This window comes from Anomaloglossus baeobatrachus, chromosome 2 (assembly GCF_048569485.1).
Source record: "Anomaloglossus baeobatrachus isolate aAnoBae1 chromosome 2, aAnoBae1.hap1, whole genome shotgun sequence".
Lineage (NCBI taxonomy): Eukaryota > Metazoa > Chordata > Amphibia > Anura > Aromobatidae > Anomaloglossus > Anomaloglossus baeobatrachus.
Window position 1 is genome coordinate 358455478 of NC_134354.1, and position 15962 is coordinate 358471439.

The following is a 15962-nucleotide window of genomic DNA, read 5'->3' on the forward strand; positions in this document are numbered from 1 at the left end:
AAAATACTTTCCTTCAGCAATAAAAAGGCCCCGTCAGTCACAATTCTGCTCTGCTAGCCAATACACAGTAACTTTCCATCAGGTTTCATAGAGTAGTGGTCATCATGTCTGCTTAACACGCAGAAGGTCCTGCGTTCATTCCCAGTAAAACCAATCTGTTCTTGGTGTTGAAATAATACTCAAATAAACTACAATATATGAAGTGCTTGGCTTTGTTGCCGAATGATGGAATGTTTTGGCTTCCATCCCCAACAGAGCTACGAATTTGTTTTTTTTTTTTCCCTGGCGGTCAAAACTCGTCTCTAATTGCCATTACTTTGCAGGCTTTCAAAGGTTTCATAGTGTAGTGGAAATCACGTCTGCTTTACACGCAGAAGGTCCTGGGTTCAATCCCCAGTGAAACCAATCTGTTTTTGGTGTTGAAGTAATTTCCTATCGACTAGTAATATGTGAAATTCTTGGTTTCATTGCCAAATGACAATACATTTTGGCTTCCATCACAAAGAGAACTACGATTTTGGGTTTCTTTTTTATTGACCATTTTAGCAGAAAACATAATCCCATATTATAAAAATCCTATTTGTTTCAAAATATATAGTTCCCATAAATACAAAAGCAAAAGACCAAACTATGGAGAAAAAAGTAACACATTCAATATAAACTTCAATTTAAGCAAAATCCCTTTGTAGGAATAAAACTGGTAAAATATGTAATAATAATTGTAAATGTTTCATTAACCAAAAATACTTTCCTTCAGCAATAAAAAGGCCCCGTCAGTCACAATTCTGCTCTGCTAGCCAATACACAGTAACTTTTCGTCAGGTTCCATAGTGTAGTGGTTATCACGTCTGCTTAACACGCAGAAGGTCCTGGGTTCAATCCCCAGTAAAACCAATCTGTTCTTGGTGTTGAAATAATACTCAGTTAAACTACAATATATGAAGTTCTAGGCTTTGTTGCCAAATGATGGGATGTTTTGGCTTCCATCCCCAACAGAGCTACGAATTTGTTTTTTTTTTCCCTGGCGGTCAAAACTCATCTCTAATTGCCATTACTTTGCAGGTTTTCAAAGGTTTCATAGTGTAGTGGAAATCACATCTGCTTTACACACAGAAGGTCCTGGGTTCAATCCCCAGTGAAACCCATGTGTTCTTGGTGTTGAAATAATCCCCTATCAACCTGCAGTATATAAAGTTCTTGGCTTTGTTGCCGAATAACGGGATGTTTTAGCTTCCATCACCAACAGAGCTACGAATTTGTTTTTTTTCCCCTGGCGGTCAAAACTCGTCTCTAATTGCCATTACTTTGCAGGATTTTAAAGGTTTCATAGTGTAGAGGTCATCACGTCTGCTTCACACGCAGAAGGTCCGGGGTTCAATCCCCAGTGAAACCAATCTGTTTTTGGTGTTGAAGTAATTTCCTATCGACTTGTAATATGTGAAATTCTTGGTTTCGTTGCCAAATGACAATACATTTTGGCTTCCATCACAAAGAGAATTACGATTTTGGGTTTCTTTTTAATTGACCATTTTAGCAGAAAACTTAATCCCATATTATAAAAATCCTATTTGTTTCAAAATATATAGTTCCCATAAATACAAAAGCAAAAGACCAAACTATGGAGAAAAAAGTAACACATTCAATATAAACTTCAATTTAAGCAAAATCCCTTTCTAGGAATAAAACTGGTAAAATATGTAATAATTGTAAATGTTTCATTAACCAAAAATACTTTCCTTCAGCAATAAAAAGGCCCCAACAGTCACAATTCTGCTCTGCTAGCCAATACACAGTAACTTTTCGTCAGGTTTCATAATGTAGTGGTCATCACGTCTGCTTAACACGCAGAAGGTCCTGGGTTCAATCCCCAGTGAAACCAATCTGTTCTTAGTGTTGAAATAAAACGCTATCCAACTACAATATATGAAGTTTTCGGCATTGTTGCCGAATGACGGTATGTTTTGGCTTCCATCACAAACAGAACTACAAATTATTTTTTTTTTTTTCCCCTGGCTGTCAAAACTCGTCTCTAAATGCCATTACTTTGAAGGATTTCACAGGTTTCATAGTGGAGTGGTCATGACGTCTACTTCACATGCAGAAGGTTCTGGGTTCAATCCCCAGTTAAAAAAAAGCCGTTTTCGCTGTTGAAGTAATTTGCTATCAACCTGTAATATATGAACTTCTTGGTTTTGTTGCCAACTGATAATATATTTTGGCTTCCCTCACCAAGAGAGCTACGATTTTGGGTTTCTCTTTTATTGACCATTTTAGCAGAAAACATAATCCCATATTATAAAAATCCTGTTTGTTTCAAAATATATAGTTCCTTTAAATACAAAAGCAAACAACTAAACTATGTGGAAAAAAGTAAAACATTCAATGTAAACTTCCTTTTAAGCAAAATCCCTTTGTAAGAATAAAACTGGTAAAATATGTAATAAAAATTGTAAATGTTTCATTAACCAAAAATACTTTCCTTCAGCAATAAAAAGGCCCCGTCAGTCACAATTCTGCTCTGCTAGCCAATACACAGTAACTTTCCATCAGGTTTCATAGAGTAGTGGTCATCACGTCTGCTTAACACGCAGACGGTCCTGCGTTCAATCCCCAGTAAAACCAATCTGTTCTTGGTGTTGAAATAATACTCAATTAACCTCATAACGACGGCCGTACGACTTAAAGCGGCGGCAAAACAGGGTACTTATTCTGTTCCGCCGCTTTAAAGCGGCGGCCCGAAAAAACCCTGTAGCGCCCCCCAGCGACCGAAAATCTCGGGGGTTTCAGCTACCGGGGGTAGCTGAGACCCCCCAGATTATGAATCGGGGTGTTTTTTTTGGACCCCGATCATGTGATCGGCGGTATACACTGTATACCGACGAACACATGAAAAAAAAAAAAATGGCCGGTAAAACTGATTTCTTTTTCATCTGACATGATCAAACATGTCAGATGAGAAAGAAATCTAACCCCCTAGTGCCCCCAAAGCCCCCGGTACCGGAGAGTCCCCCCACCCCCACCCCTACCCCCACCAGACATCCAAAATGGCGCCGAAGCGCACAGAAAACTGCCGCCGGCGCCGGCTCTGCAGTCATTTCCCTCCGATCTGAAATGATCAAACATTTCAGATCGGAGGGAAATGTCCTCCCCCTGACCCATCCTCCGGTCCACCGGAGCCCTCTAGTCACCGGAGCCCCCTCCGGTTCTCCAGAGCCACCACCCCCCTCCCCCCTCCGGAAGATGGCGGCGCACAGCGCGCGGCCGCATTCATTCTGCTCTTTCTGCCGCATGTGACACGTCACATGCGACAGAAAGGTGTCCCCAGGTCCCGCTAGGTCACCCCCCGTCACCTCCCCCCCAAGCCCCCGGTTATACGTTACCTGTCTGCCGCTCCGTCCCGCGATCACGCCGCCTCCTTCTTCTTCAATGCTGGCGGCGCATGCGCAGACAGCGGCTGTCAGCTGGATCCCTGCAAGCATGGATCCTGCTGACGTCGCAACTGCACAGGCTACTCCACTGTGGACCGGGGGAGGGTGAGTGCGGTAATCTGCAGTCACACTCCTCACATGGAGAGACTGCTGTTCCAGAAAATGGGGGGTACGTTCTGTGAGCGTGCCCCTCATATTCTGGAATTAGGTTACTGCAGGTCACTCTGCCCTAGGTTGGACCGGGGCAGTGTGAGTGCAGTATTCTCAGATTACTGCACCCACACTGCTCATGGAGAGCTTGCTCTTCCAGAAAATGGGGGATACGTTCCCTGAACGTGCCCCCCATATTCTAGAAGATCCAGAGTCGGCGTGGGACCTCCTCCAAAATGGATTACAGCGACCGGAATTTCTTTATTTTCAATAAATTGGTAAAAGAGGAATGTTTCGGGGAGTGTTTTTTCAAATAAATTTTTTTTTGTCTTTTTTTTTTCTATTACTGACTGGGTTAGTGATGTCGGGTATCTGTTCAGATGCCGTGACATCACTAACCCCAGGGCTTGATGCCAGGTGACATTACAGCTGGTATCAACCCCATATATTACCCCGTCTGCCACCGCACCAGGGCGCGGGATGAGCTGGGGCGAAGCGCCAGGATTGGCGCATCTAATGGATGCGCCACTTCTGGGGTGGCTGCGGCCTGCTATTTTTAGGCTGGGAAGAGTCCAATAACCATGGCTCTTCCCACCCTGAGAATACCAGACCCCAGCTGTCCGCTTCACCTTGGCTGGTGATCTAATTTGGGGGGGACCCCACGTTTTTTTTTTTTTAAAAAAAACGCCTGGGGAGCCCTCCAAATTGATCACCAGACAAGGTGAAGCTGTCAGTTGTGGTTTGCAGGCTACAGCTGTCTGCTTTACCCTAGCTGGCTATCAAAAATAGGGGGGACCCCACGTCGTTTATTTTAATTATTAATTTTTTGGGGGGCTAAATACAAGGCTAGGCACCCTTTAGTGCCACATGAAAGGCACTAAAGGGCGCCAGCTTAGAATATGCAGGGGGTGGGACGTTATATATGTTTGACATCTATCCATTCATCCATTGTAGCATTTTACGCTGTGTGCCCACAATCAGGGTTTGCAGCGTTTTGGGCGCAGAGTGTTTTCCCTGTGTCCATGACGCTGCGTTGTGCAGTAGAAGCACAGTGGAAGGATTTTTAGAAATCTCATGCCAACTGTGCTTCTTTTCTCCGCAGCATAAACCGACCTGTGGCGCAGCTTCCCGAGCCTCAGCATGTCAATTTATGCTGCGGAGATGAGTGTTCTCTGCAGGTAGCATAGAGCTCCACAGCGGCCTGAACCCAAATCGTGGGCATGGGCAGCTGCGTTCTCCCGTGGACAACACTCACATCTCTGCAGGAGGCTGACACTGTGTACTGGACGCCGTGTCGCTAGATCATGGCCACATAGCCTAAAAGTGAGACATTTGTTGCTACAGCAACATTTTTGTGAAGTACCTGTGGATTCAAAATGCTTACTATACTCCTGAATAAAATCCAGTTTCCAAAATGGGGTCACTTGTGGGGGTTTTCTGACGTATAGGTACCCAAGGGGCCCTGCTAATGTGACATGGTGCGCGCAATTTATTTCAACTTTTCCAGAATTCAAATGGTACTCCTTCCATTCCAAGCCCTCCCATTTATCCAAACAGAGGTTTTTGGCCACATGTGGGGTATCCCTGTGCTCATAAGACATTGGATAACAACCTGTGGGGTCCACGGTTTGTTGTTGTCTCTTGAAAAAGTGAGAAATTTGATGCTAAAGCAACAGTTTTGTGAAAAAAATGAAAATTTTCAATATGGCAACCTAAGCTTATCAAATTCTGTGAAGTACTCGTGGATTCAAACTGCTCACTATACACCTAGATAAAAGCCTGGAGGTGTCTTGTTTCCAGAATGAAGTCACTTGTGGGGGACCGCCACTGTTTAGGCACCTCAGGGGCTCTCCAAATGCAACCTGGCGTCCGCTATTGATTCCAGCCAATTTTGCAGTCAAATGGCACTCCTTCCCTTCCGAGCCCTGCCATGCGCCCAAACAGTTGATTTCCACCACATATATGGTATCGCCAAACTCAGGAGAAATTGCACAATAAATGTTATGCTGAATTTTTTCCTTTTACTCTTGTAAAAAAAAAAGCTACCTGGTTGAAATAATAATTTTGTGGTAAAATTTTATTTATTTTTTTTCATGGCTTAACGTTATAAAATTCTGTGAAGCACCTGAGGGTTCAGGGTACTCACCAAACATCTAGATAAATTCCTTGAGGGGCCTAGTTTCCAAAATGGGGTCACTTGTGCGGGGTTTCTGCTGTTTAGGTACCTTAGGGGACCTCCAAATGCGACATGGTGCCCGCAATCTTTTTCAGGCAAATTTCCTTTCTAAAATTCAAATATTGCTCCTTTCGTTCCAAGCCCTCCCATTTGTCCAAACAAAGGTTTCAGACCACATGTGAGGTACCACCGCGCTCATAAAAAAGTGGTTAACAAACCTTGAGGTCAAATTTTTGGAATTACCTCTTGAAAAAGTGAGAAAATTGATGCTAAAGCAACATTTTTGAGAAAATTATTAAAATTTTCAATATGACAACGTAACGTTAACAAAATCTGTGAAGTACCTGTGGATCTAAAATGCTCCCTATACCCCTAGATAGAAGCCTTGAGGGGTCTAGTTTCCAAAATGGTGTCACTTGTGAGGGATTTCTTCTGTTTAGGTACCTTAGCGGACCTGTAAATGCAACATGGTGCCCGCAATCTATTTCAGCCAAATTTGCTTTCCAAAATTCAAATATTGCTCCTTCTGTTCCGAGCCCTCCCATTTGTCCAAACAGAGGTTTCTGACCACATGTGGGGTATCGGCGCGCTCATAAGAAAGTGGGGAACAAGTTTTGGGGTCCATTTTGTTGTGTTATTTCTTCTAAAAGTGAATAAATTTGGGTTAGAGCAACATTTTTAGGTAAAATTTAATTTTTGCTTTTTTTCATTCCACATTGCTTTTGTTCATGTGAAGCACCTGAAGGGTTAATAAACTTCTTGAATGTGGTTTTGAGTACTTTGGGGGGTGCAGTTTTTAGAATGGTGTCACTTTTGGGTATTTTCTGTCAACTAGGCCTATTGAAGTCACTTCAAATGTGATGTGGTCCCTAAAAAACTGGTTTTGTAAATTTTGATGTAAAAATGAGAAATTGCTGATAAACTTTGAACCCCTCTAACTTCCTAACAAAAAAAAATTTTGTTTCCAAAATTGTGCTGATGTAAAGTAGACATGTGGGAAATGTTATTTATTAACTATTTTGTGTCACAGAAATCTCTGGTTTAACGGTATAAAAATTCAAAAGTTGAAAATTGCTAAATTTTCAAAATTTTTGCCAATATTCAATTTTTTTCATAAATAAACACAAAAAATATTGTCCTAAATTTGGTACTAACATGAAGTCCAATATGTGACGAAAAAACAATCTCAGAATCACCGGGATCCGTTGAAGCGTTCTAGAGTTATAACCTCATGAAATGACAATGGTCAGAATTGCAAAATTTGGTCTGGTCATTAAGGTGAAAATTAGCTCCGTCACTAAAGGGTTAAACTACAATATATGAAGTTCTTGGCTTTGTTGCCGAATGATGGGATGTTTTGGCTTCCATCCCCAACAGAGCTACGAATTTGTTTTTTTTCCCCTGGCGGTCAAAACTCGTCTCTAATTGCCATTACTTCGCAGGATTTCAAAGGTTTCATATTGTAGTGGTCATCACGTCTGCTTCACACGCAGAAGGTCCTGGGTTCAATCCCCAGTGAAACCAATCTGTTTTTGGTGTTGAAGTAATTTCCTATCAACTTGTAATATGTGAAATTCTTGGTTTCGTTGCCAAATGACAATACATTTTGGCTTCCATCACAAAGAGAACTACGATTTTGGGTTTCTTTTTTATTGACCATTTTAGCAGAAAACATAATCCCATATTATAAAAATCCTATTTGTTTCAAAATATATAGTTCCCAAAAATACAAAAGAAAAAAAAAACTATGGAGAAAAAAGTAACACATTCAATATAAACTTCAATTGAAGCAAAATCCCTTTGTAGGAAGAAAACTGGTAAAATATGTAATAATAATTGTAAATGTTTCATTAACCAAAAATACTTTCCTTCAGCAATAAAAAGGCCCCGTCTGTCACAATTCTGCTCTGCTAGCCAATACACAGTAACTTTTTGTCAGGTTTCATAGTGTAGTGGTCATCATTTCTGCTTAACACGCAGAAGGTCCTGGGTTCAATCCCCAGTGAAACCAATCTGTTCTTAGTGTTGAAATAGTACGCTATCCAACTCCAATATATGAAGTTCTCGGCTTTGTTGCCGAATGACGGGATGTTTTGGCTTCCATCACAAACAGAACTACAAATTTATTTTTTTTTTCCCCTGGCGGTCAAAACTCGTCTCTAAATGCCATTACTTTGCAGGATTTCACAGGTTTCATAGTGAAGTCGTCATCACGTCTACTTCACATGCAGAAGGTCCTGGGTTCAATCCCCAATAAAAACAAGCCGTTTTCGCTGTTGAAGTAATTTGCTATCAACCTGTAACATATGAAATTCTTTGTTTTGTTGCCAACTGATAATATATTTTGGCTTCCATCACCAAGAGAACTACGAATTTAGGTTTCTTTTTTATTGACCATTTTAGCAGAAAACATAATCCCATATTATAAAAATCCTGTTTGTTTCAAAATATATAGTTCCTTTTAATACAAAAGCAAACAACTAATCTATGTGGAAAAAAGTAACACATTCAATGTAAACTTCCTTTTAAGCAAAATCCCTTTGTAGGAATAAAACTGGTAAAATATGTAATAAAAATTGAAAATGTTTCATTAACCAAAAATACTTTCCTTCAGCAATAAAAAGGCCCCGTCAGTCACAATTCTGCTCTGCTAGCCAATACACAGTAACTTTCCATCAGGTTTCATAGAGTAGTGGTCATCACGTCTGCTTAACACGCAGAAGGTCCTGCGTTCATTCCCCAGTAAAACCAATCTGTTCTTGGTGTTGAAATAATACTCAAATAAACTACAATATATGAAGTGCTTGGCTTTGTTGCCGAATGATGGAATGTTTTGGCTTCCATCCCCAACAGAGCTACGAATTTGTTTGTTTTTTTTCCCTGGCGGTCAAAACTCGTCTCTAATTGCCATTACTTTGCAGGCTTTCAAAGGTTTCATAGTGTAGTGGAAATCACGTCTGCTTTATACGCAGAAGGTCCTGGGTTCAATCCCCAGTGAAACCAATCTGTTTTTGGTGTTGAAGTAATTTCCTATCGACTAGTAATATGTGAAATTCTTGGTTTCGTTGCCAAATGACAATACATTTTGGCTTCCATCACAAAGAGAACTACGATTTTGGGTTTCTTTTTTATTGACCATTTTAGCAGAAAACATAATCCCATATTATAAAAATCCTATTTGTTTCAAAATATATAGTTCCCATAAATACAAAAGCAAAAGACCAAACTATGGAGAAAAAAGTAACACATTCAATATAAACTTCAATTTAAGCAAAATCCCTTTGTAGGAATAAAACTGGTAAAATATGTAATAATAATTGTAAATGTTTCATTAACCAAAAATACTTTCCTTCAGCAATAAAAAGGCCCCGTCAGTCACAATTCTGCTCTGCTAGCCAATACACAGTAACTTTTCGTCAGGTTTCATAGTGTAGTGGTTATCACGTCTGCTTAACACGCAGAAGGTCCTGGGTTCAATCCCCAGTAAAACCAATCTGTTCTTGGTGTTGAAATAATACTCAATTAAACTACAATATATGAAGTTCTAGGCTTTGTTGCCAAATGATGGGATGTTTTGGCTTCCATCCCCAACAGAGCTACGAATTTGTTTTTTTTTTCCCTGGCGGTCAAAACTCATCTCTAATTGCCATTACTTTGCAGGTTTTCAAAGGTTTCATAGTGTAGTGGAAATCACATCTGCTTTACACACAGAAGGTCCTGGGTTCAATCCCCAGTGAAACCCATGTGTTATTGGTGTTGAAATAATCCCCTATCAACCTGCAGTATATAAAGTTCTTGGCTTTGTTGCCGAATAACGGGATGTTTTAGCTTCCATCACCAACAGAGCTACGAATTTGTTTTTTTTCCCCTGGCGGTCAAAACTCGTCTCTAATTGCCATTACTTTGCAGGATTTTAAAGGTTTCATAGTGTAGAGGTCATCACGTCTGCTTCACACGCAGAAGGTCCTGGGTTCAATCCCCAGTGAAACCAATCTGTTTTTGGTGGTTAAGTAATTTCCTATCGACTTGTAATATGTGAAATTCTTGGTTCCATTGCCAAATGACAATACATTTTGGCTTCCATCACAAAGAGAACTACGATTTTGGGTTTCTTTTTAATTGACCATTTTAGCAGAAAACATAATCCCATATTATAAAAATCCTATTTGTTTCAAAATATATAGTTCCCATAAATACAAAAGCAAAAGACCAAATTATGGAGAAAAAAGTAACACATTCAATATAAACTTCAATTTAAGCAAAATCCCTTTGTAGGAATAAAACTGGTAAAATATGTAATAATAATTGTAAATGTTTCATTAACCAAAAATACTTTCCTTCAGCAATAAAAAGGCCCCGTCAGTCACAATTCTGCTCTGCTAGACAATACACAGTAACTTTTCGTCAGGTTTCATAATGTAGTGGTCATCACGTCTGCTTAACAAGCAGAAGGTCCTGGGTTAAATCCCCAGTGAAACCAATCTGTTCTTAGTGTTGAAATCATACGCTATCCACCTACAATATATGAAGTTCTCGGCATTGTTGCCGAATGACGGTATGTTTTGGCTTCCATCACAAACAGAACTACAAATTATTTTTTTTTTTTCCCCTGGCGGTCAAAACTCGTCTCTAAATGCCATTACTTTGCAGGATTTCACAGGTTTCATAGTGGAGTGGTCATCACGTCTACTTCACACGCAGAAGGTCCTGGGTTCAATCCCCAGTAAAAACAAGCCGTTTTCGCTGTTGAAGTAATTTGCTATCAACCTGTAATATATGAAATTCTTGGTTTTATTGCCAACTGATAATATATTTTGGCTTCCCTCACCAAGAGAACTACGATTTTGGGTTTATTTTTTATTGACAATTTTAGCAGTAAACATAATCCCATATTATAAAAATCCTGTTTGTTTCAAAATATATAGTTCCTTTAAATACAAAAGCAAACAACTAAACTATGTGGAAAAAAGTAACACATTCAATGTAAACTTCCTTTTAAGAAAAATCCCTTTGTAGGAATAAAACTGGTAAAATATGTAATAAAAATTGTAAATGTTTCATTAACCAAAAATACTTTCCTTCAGCAATAAAAAGGCCCCGTCAGTCACAATTCTGCTCTGCTAGCCAATACACAGTAACTTTCCATCAGGTTTCATAGAGTAGTGGTCATCACGTCTACTTAACACGCAGAAGGTCCTGGGTTAAATCCCCAGTGAAACCAATCTGTTCTTGGTGTAGAAATAATACTCAATTAAACTACAATATATGAAGTTCTTGGCTTTGTTGCCGAAGGATGGAATGTTTTGGCTTCCATCCCCAACAGAGCAACGAATTAGTTTTTTTTTTTCCCTGGCGGTCATCACAAAGAGATCTACGATTTTGGGTTTCTTTTTTATTGACCATTTTAGCAGAAAACATAATCCCATATTATAAAAATCCTATTTGTTACAAAATATATAGTTCCCATAAATACAAAAGCAAAAGACCAAACTATTGAGAAAAAAGTAACACATTCAATATAAACTTCAATTTAAGCAAAATCCCTTTGTAGGAATAAAACTGGTAAAATATGTAATAATAATTGTAAATGTTTCATTAACCAAAAATACTTTCCTTCAGCAATAAAAAGGCCCCGTCAGTCACAATTCTGCTCTGCTAGCTAATACACAGTAACTTTTCGCCAGGTTTCATAGTGTAGTGGTCATAATTTCTGCTTAACACGCAGAAGGTCCTTGGTTCAATCCCCAGTGAAATCAATCTGTTCTTAGTGTTGAAATAATACGCTATCCAACTCCAATATATGAAGTTCTCGGCTTTGTTGCCGAATGACGGTATGTTTTGGCTTCCATCACAAACAGAACTACAAACTATTTTTTTTTTTCCCCTGGCGGTCAAAACTCGTCTCTAAATTCCATTACTTTGCAGGATTTCACAGGTTTCATAGTGTAGTCGTCATCACATCTATTTCACACGCAGAAGGTCCTGGGTTCAATCCCCAGTAAAAACAAACCGTTTTTTCTGTTGAAGTAATTTGCTATCAACCTGTAACATATGAAGTTGTTTGTTTTGTTGCCAACTGATAATATATTTTGGCTTCCATCACCAAGAGAACTACGATTTTGGGTTTCTTTTTTCTTGACCATTTTAGCATAAAACATAATCCCATATTATAAAAATCCTGTTTGTTTCAAAATATATAGTTCCTTTAAATACAAAAGCAAACAACTAAACTATGTGGAAAAAGTAACACATTCAATGTAAACTTCCTTTTAAGCAAAATCCCTTTGTAGGAATAAAACTGGTAAAATATGTAATAAAAATTGTAAATGTTTCATTAACAAAAAATACTTTCCTTCAGCAATAAAAAGGCCCCGTCAGTGACAATTCTGCTCTGCTAGCCAATACACAGTAACTTTCCATCAGGTTTCATAGAGTAGTGGTCATCACGTCTGCTTAACACGCAGAAGGTCCTGCGTTCAATCCCCAGTAAAACCAATCTGTTCTTGGTGTTGAAATAATACTCAATTAAACTACAATATATGTTGTTCTTGGCTTTGTTGCCGAATGATGGGATGTTTTGGCTTCCATCCCGAACAGAGCTAAGAATTTGTTTTTTTTTTTCCCTGGCGGTCAAAACTCGTCTCTAATTGCCATTACTTTGCAGGCTTTCAAAGGTTTCATAGTGTAGTGGAAATCACGTCTGCTTTACACGCAGAAGGTCCTGGGTTCAATCCCCAGTGAAACCCATGTGTTCTTGGTGTTGAAATAATCCCCTATCAACCTGCAGTATATAAAGTTCTTGGCTTTGTTGCCGAATAACAGGATGTTTTAGCTTCCATCACCAACAGAGCTACGAATTTGTTTTTTTTTTCCCTGGCGGTCAAAACTCGTCTCTAATTGCCATTACTTTGCAGAATTTCAAAGGTTTCATAGTGTAGTGGTCATCACGTCTGCTTAACACGCAGAAGGTGCTGGGTTCAATCCCCAGTGAAACCAATCTGTTTTTGGTGTTGAAGTAATTTCCTATCGACTTGTAATATGTGAAATTCTTGGTTTCGTTGCCAAATGACAATACATTTTGGCTTCCATCACAAAGAGAACTACGATTTTGGGTTTCTTTTTTATTGACCATTTTAGCAGAAAACATAATCCCATATTATAAAAATCCTATTTGTTTCAAAATATATAGTTCCCATAAATACAAAAGCAAAAGACCTAACTATGGAGAAAAAAGTAACACATTCAATATAAACTTCAATTTAAGCAAAATCCCTTTGTAGGAATAAAACTGGTAAAATATGTAATAATAATTGTAAATGTTTCATTAACCAAAAATACTTTCCTTCAGCAATAAAAAGGCCCCGTCAGTCACAATTCTGCTCTGCTAGCCAATACACAGTAACTTATCGTCAGGTTTCATAGTGTAGTGGTCATCACATCTGCTTAACACGCAGAAGGTCCTGGGTTCAATCCCCAGTGAAACCAATCTGTTCTTAGTGTTGAAATAATACGCTATCCAACTACAATATATGAAGTTCTCGGCTTTGTTGCCGTATGACGGGATGTCTTGGCTTCCATCACAATCAGAACTACAAATTATTATTTTTTTTCCCTGGCGGTCAAAACTCGTCTCTAAATGCCATTACTTTGCAGAATTTCACAAGTTTCGTAGTGGAGTCGTCATCACGTCTACTTCACACGCAGAAGGTCCTGGGTTCAATCCTCAGTAAAAACAAGCTGTTTTCGCTGTTGAAGTAATTTGCTATCAACCTGTAACATATGAAATTCTTTGTTTTGTTGCCAACTGATAATATATTTTGGCTTTTATTACCAAGAGAACTACGATTTTGGGTTTCTTTTTTATTGACCATTTTAGCAGAAAACATAATCCTATATTATAAAAATCCTGTTTGTTTCAAAATATATAGTTCCTTTAAATACAAAAGCAAACAACTAAACTATGTGGAAAAAAGTAACACATTCAATGTAAACTTCCTTTTAAGCAAAATCCCTTTGTAGGAATAAAACTGGTAAAATATGTAATAAAAATTGTAAATGTTTCATTTACAAAAAATACTTTCTTCAGCAATAAAAAGGCCCCGTCAGTCACAATTCTGCTCTGCTAGCCAATACACAGTAACTTTTCATCAGGTTTCATAGAGTAGTGGTCATCACGTCTGCTTAACGCGCAGAAGGTCCTGCGTTCAATCCCCAGTAAAACCAATCTGTTCTTGGTGTTGAAATAATACTCAATTAAACTACAATATATGAAGTTCTTGGCTTTGTTGCCGAATGATGGGAAGTAATTTGATATCAACCTGTAACATATGAAATTCTTTCTTTTGTTGCCAACTGATAATATATTTTGGCTTCCATCACCAAGAGAACTACGATTTTGGGTTTCTTTTTTATTGACCATTTTAGCAGAAAACATAATCCCATATTATAAAAATCCTGTTTGCTTCAAAATATATAGTTCCTTTAAATACAAAATCAAACAATTAAACTATGTGGAAAAAAGTAACACAGTCAATGTAAACTTCCTTTTAAGCAAAATCCCTTTGTAGGAATAAAATTGGTAAAATATGTAATAAAAATTGTAAATGTTTCATTAACCAAAAATACTTTCCTTCAGCAATAAAAAGGCCCCGTCAGTCACAATCCTGCTCTGCTAGCCAATTTACAGTAACTTTCCATCAGGTTTCATAAAGTAGTGGTCATCACGTCTGCTTAACACGCAGAAGGTCCTGCATTCAATCCCCAGTAAAACCAATCTGTTCTTGGTGTTGAAATAATACTTAATTAAACTACAATATATGAAGTTCTTGGCTTTGTTGCCGAATAACGGGATGTTTTAGCTTCCATCACCAACAGAGCTACGAATTTGTTTTTTTTCCCCTAGCGGTCAAAACTCGTCTCTAATTGCCATTATTTTGCAGGATTTCAAAGGTTTCATAGTGTAGTGGTCATCACGTCTGCTTCACATGCAGAAAGTCCTGGGTTCAATCCCCAGTGAAACCAATCTGTTTTTGGTGTTGAAGTAATTTCCTGTCGACTTGTAATATGTGAAATTCTTGGTTTCGTTGCCAAATGACAATACATTTTGGCTTCCATCACAAAGAGAACTACGATTTTTGGTTTCTTTTTTATTGACCATTTTAGCAGAAAACATAATCCCATATTATAAAAATCCTATTTGTTTCAAAATATATAGTTCCCATAAATGCAAAAGCAAAAGACCAAACTATGGAGAAAAAAGTAACACATTCAATATAAACTTCAATTTAAGCAAAATCCCTTTGTAGGAATAAAACTGGTAAAATATGTAATAATAATTGTAAATGTTTCATTAACCAAAAATACTTTCCTTCAGCAATAAAAAGGCCCTGTCAGTCACAATTCTGCTCTGCTAGCCAATACACAGTAACTTTTCGTCAGGTTTCATAGTGTAGTGGTCATCATTTCTGCTTAACATGCAGAAGGTCCTGGGTAGAGTTGAGCGCGGTTCGAGGTTCAAGGTTCTCCAGTTCTAGGCTCGAGTGATTTTGGAGGCTGTTCGAGATCGAACTAGAACTCGAGCTTTTTGCAAAAGCTCGATAGTTCTAGATACGTTCGAGAACGGTTCTAGCAGCAAAAAGCAGGGCTTTTTACAGCTATGGTGTGCAGGAGCCATCGCTGGCAGCCTGCCACAAGCTGGTAACCAAGATAAACATCGGGTATCAAACCAAAGCGCTTTGGTTAGTAACCCGATGTTTATCCTAGTTACGTGCAGGAAGCCCACACTTCCCCGCTCAGCTCGCTCCGCCCCCTCCTGCCCGCGGCATGTACACACGTACACACGTATACACACACACACACACACACGGTCCCGCTCGGCTTACCTGCGGTCGGCCCGGGGGCAGCAGTCCTTGGCACTGGAAACTGTGGCTGCCGGCTCTTTAAGGCCCGCAGACCACAGCGTTTACTGTGTTCTCCTGCATTGAGCATCATCTGTGGGCGGAGCTACAGCCCGGCGTCCTGCTCGGTCACACAGATGAAGGAGTCACAGTGCCAGCCAGCGACCCCCAGCACATTGCTTCCCTCCGGCGCTGTGTGGGCCCCATCTGCACCGTAACCTGATCAGTATGTGGGACATCACTCCCTCCCCGCCCCTCCCTGTCCCCCCGTGCATGTGTGGGCCCCGCAGAGCCTTGTGTGAGGCCCCCGGA

General features: G+C 39.3%; 6 non-coding genes across 6 annotated transcripts; all 6 read left to right on the plus strand.

Moving 5' to 3' along the window:
* Positions 1 to 332: 332 nt before the first annotated feature.
* On the plus strand, positions 333 to 405 carry TRNAV-UAC (transfer RNA valine (anticodon UAC)). The gene has a single exon. It is a non-coding gene; the product is annotated as a tRNA-Val (tRNA).
* Positions 406 to 7692: 7287 nt separating this feature from the next.
* Positions 7693 to 7765, plus strand: TRNAV-AAC (transfer RNA valine (anticodon AAC)). The gene has a single exon. It is a non-coding gene; the product is annotated as a tRNA-Val (tRNA).
* Positions 7766 to 8684: 919 nt separating this feature from the next.
* On the plus strand, positions 8685 to 8757 carry TRNAI-UAU (transfer RNA isoleucine (anticodon UAU)). The gene has a single exon. It is a non-coding gene; the product is annotated as a tRNA-Ile (tRNA).
* A 3670-nt stretch (positions 8758 to 12427) lies between these two features.
* On the plus strand, positions 12428 to 12500 carry TRNAV-UAC (transfer RNA valine (anticodon UAC)). The gene has a single exon. It is a non-coding gene; the product is annotated as a tRNA-Val (tRNA).
* A 177-nt stretch (positions 12501 to 12677) lies between these two features.
* On the plus strand, positions 12678 to 12750 carry TRNAV-AAC (transfer RNA valine (anticodon AAC)). Its single transcript has one exon. It is a non-coding gene; the product is annotated as a tRNA-Val (tRNA).
* A 416-nt stretch (positions 12751 to 13166) lies between these two features.
* Positions 13167 to 13239, plus strand: TRNAV-AAC (transfer RNA valine (anticodon AAC)). The gene has a single exon. It is a non-coding gene; the product is annotated as a tRNA-Val (tRNA).
* Positions 13240 to 15962: the final 2723 nt, after the last annotated feature.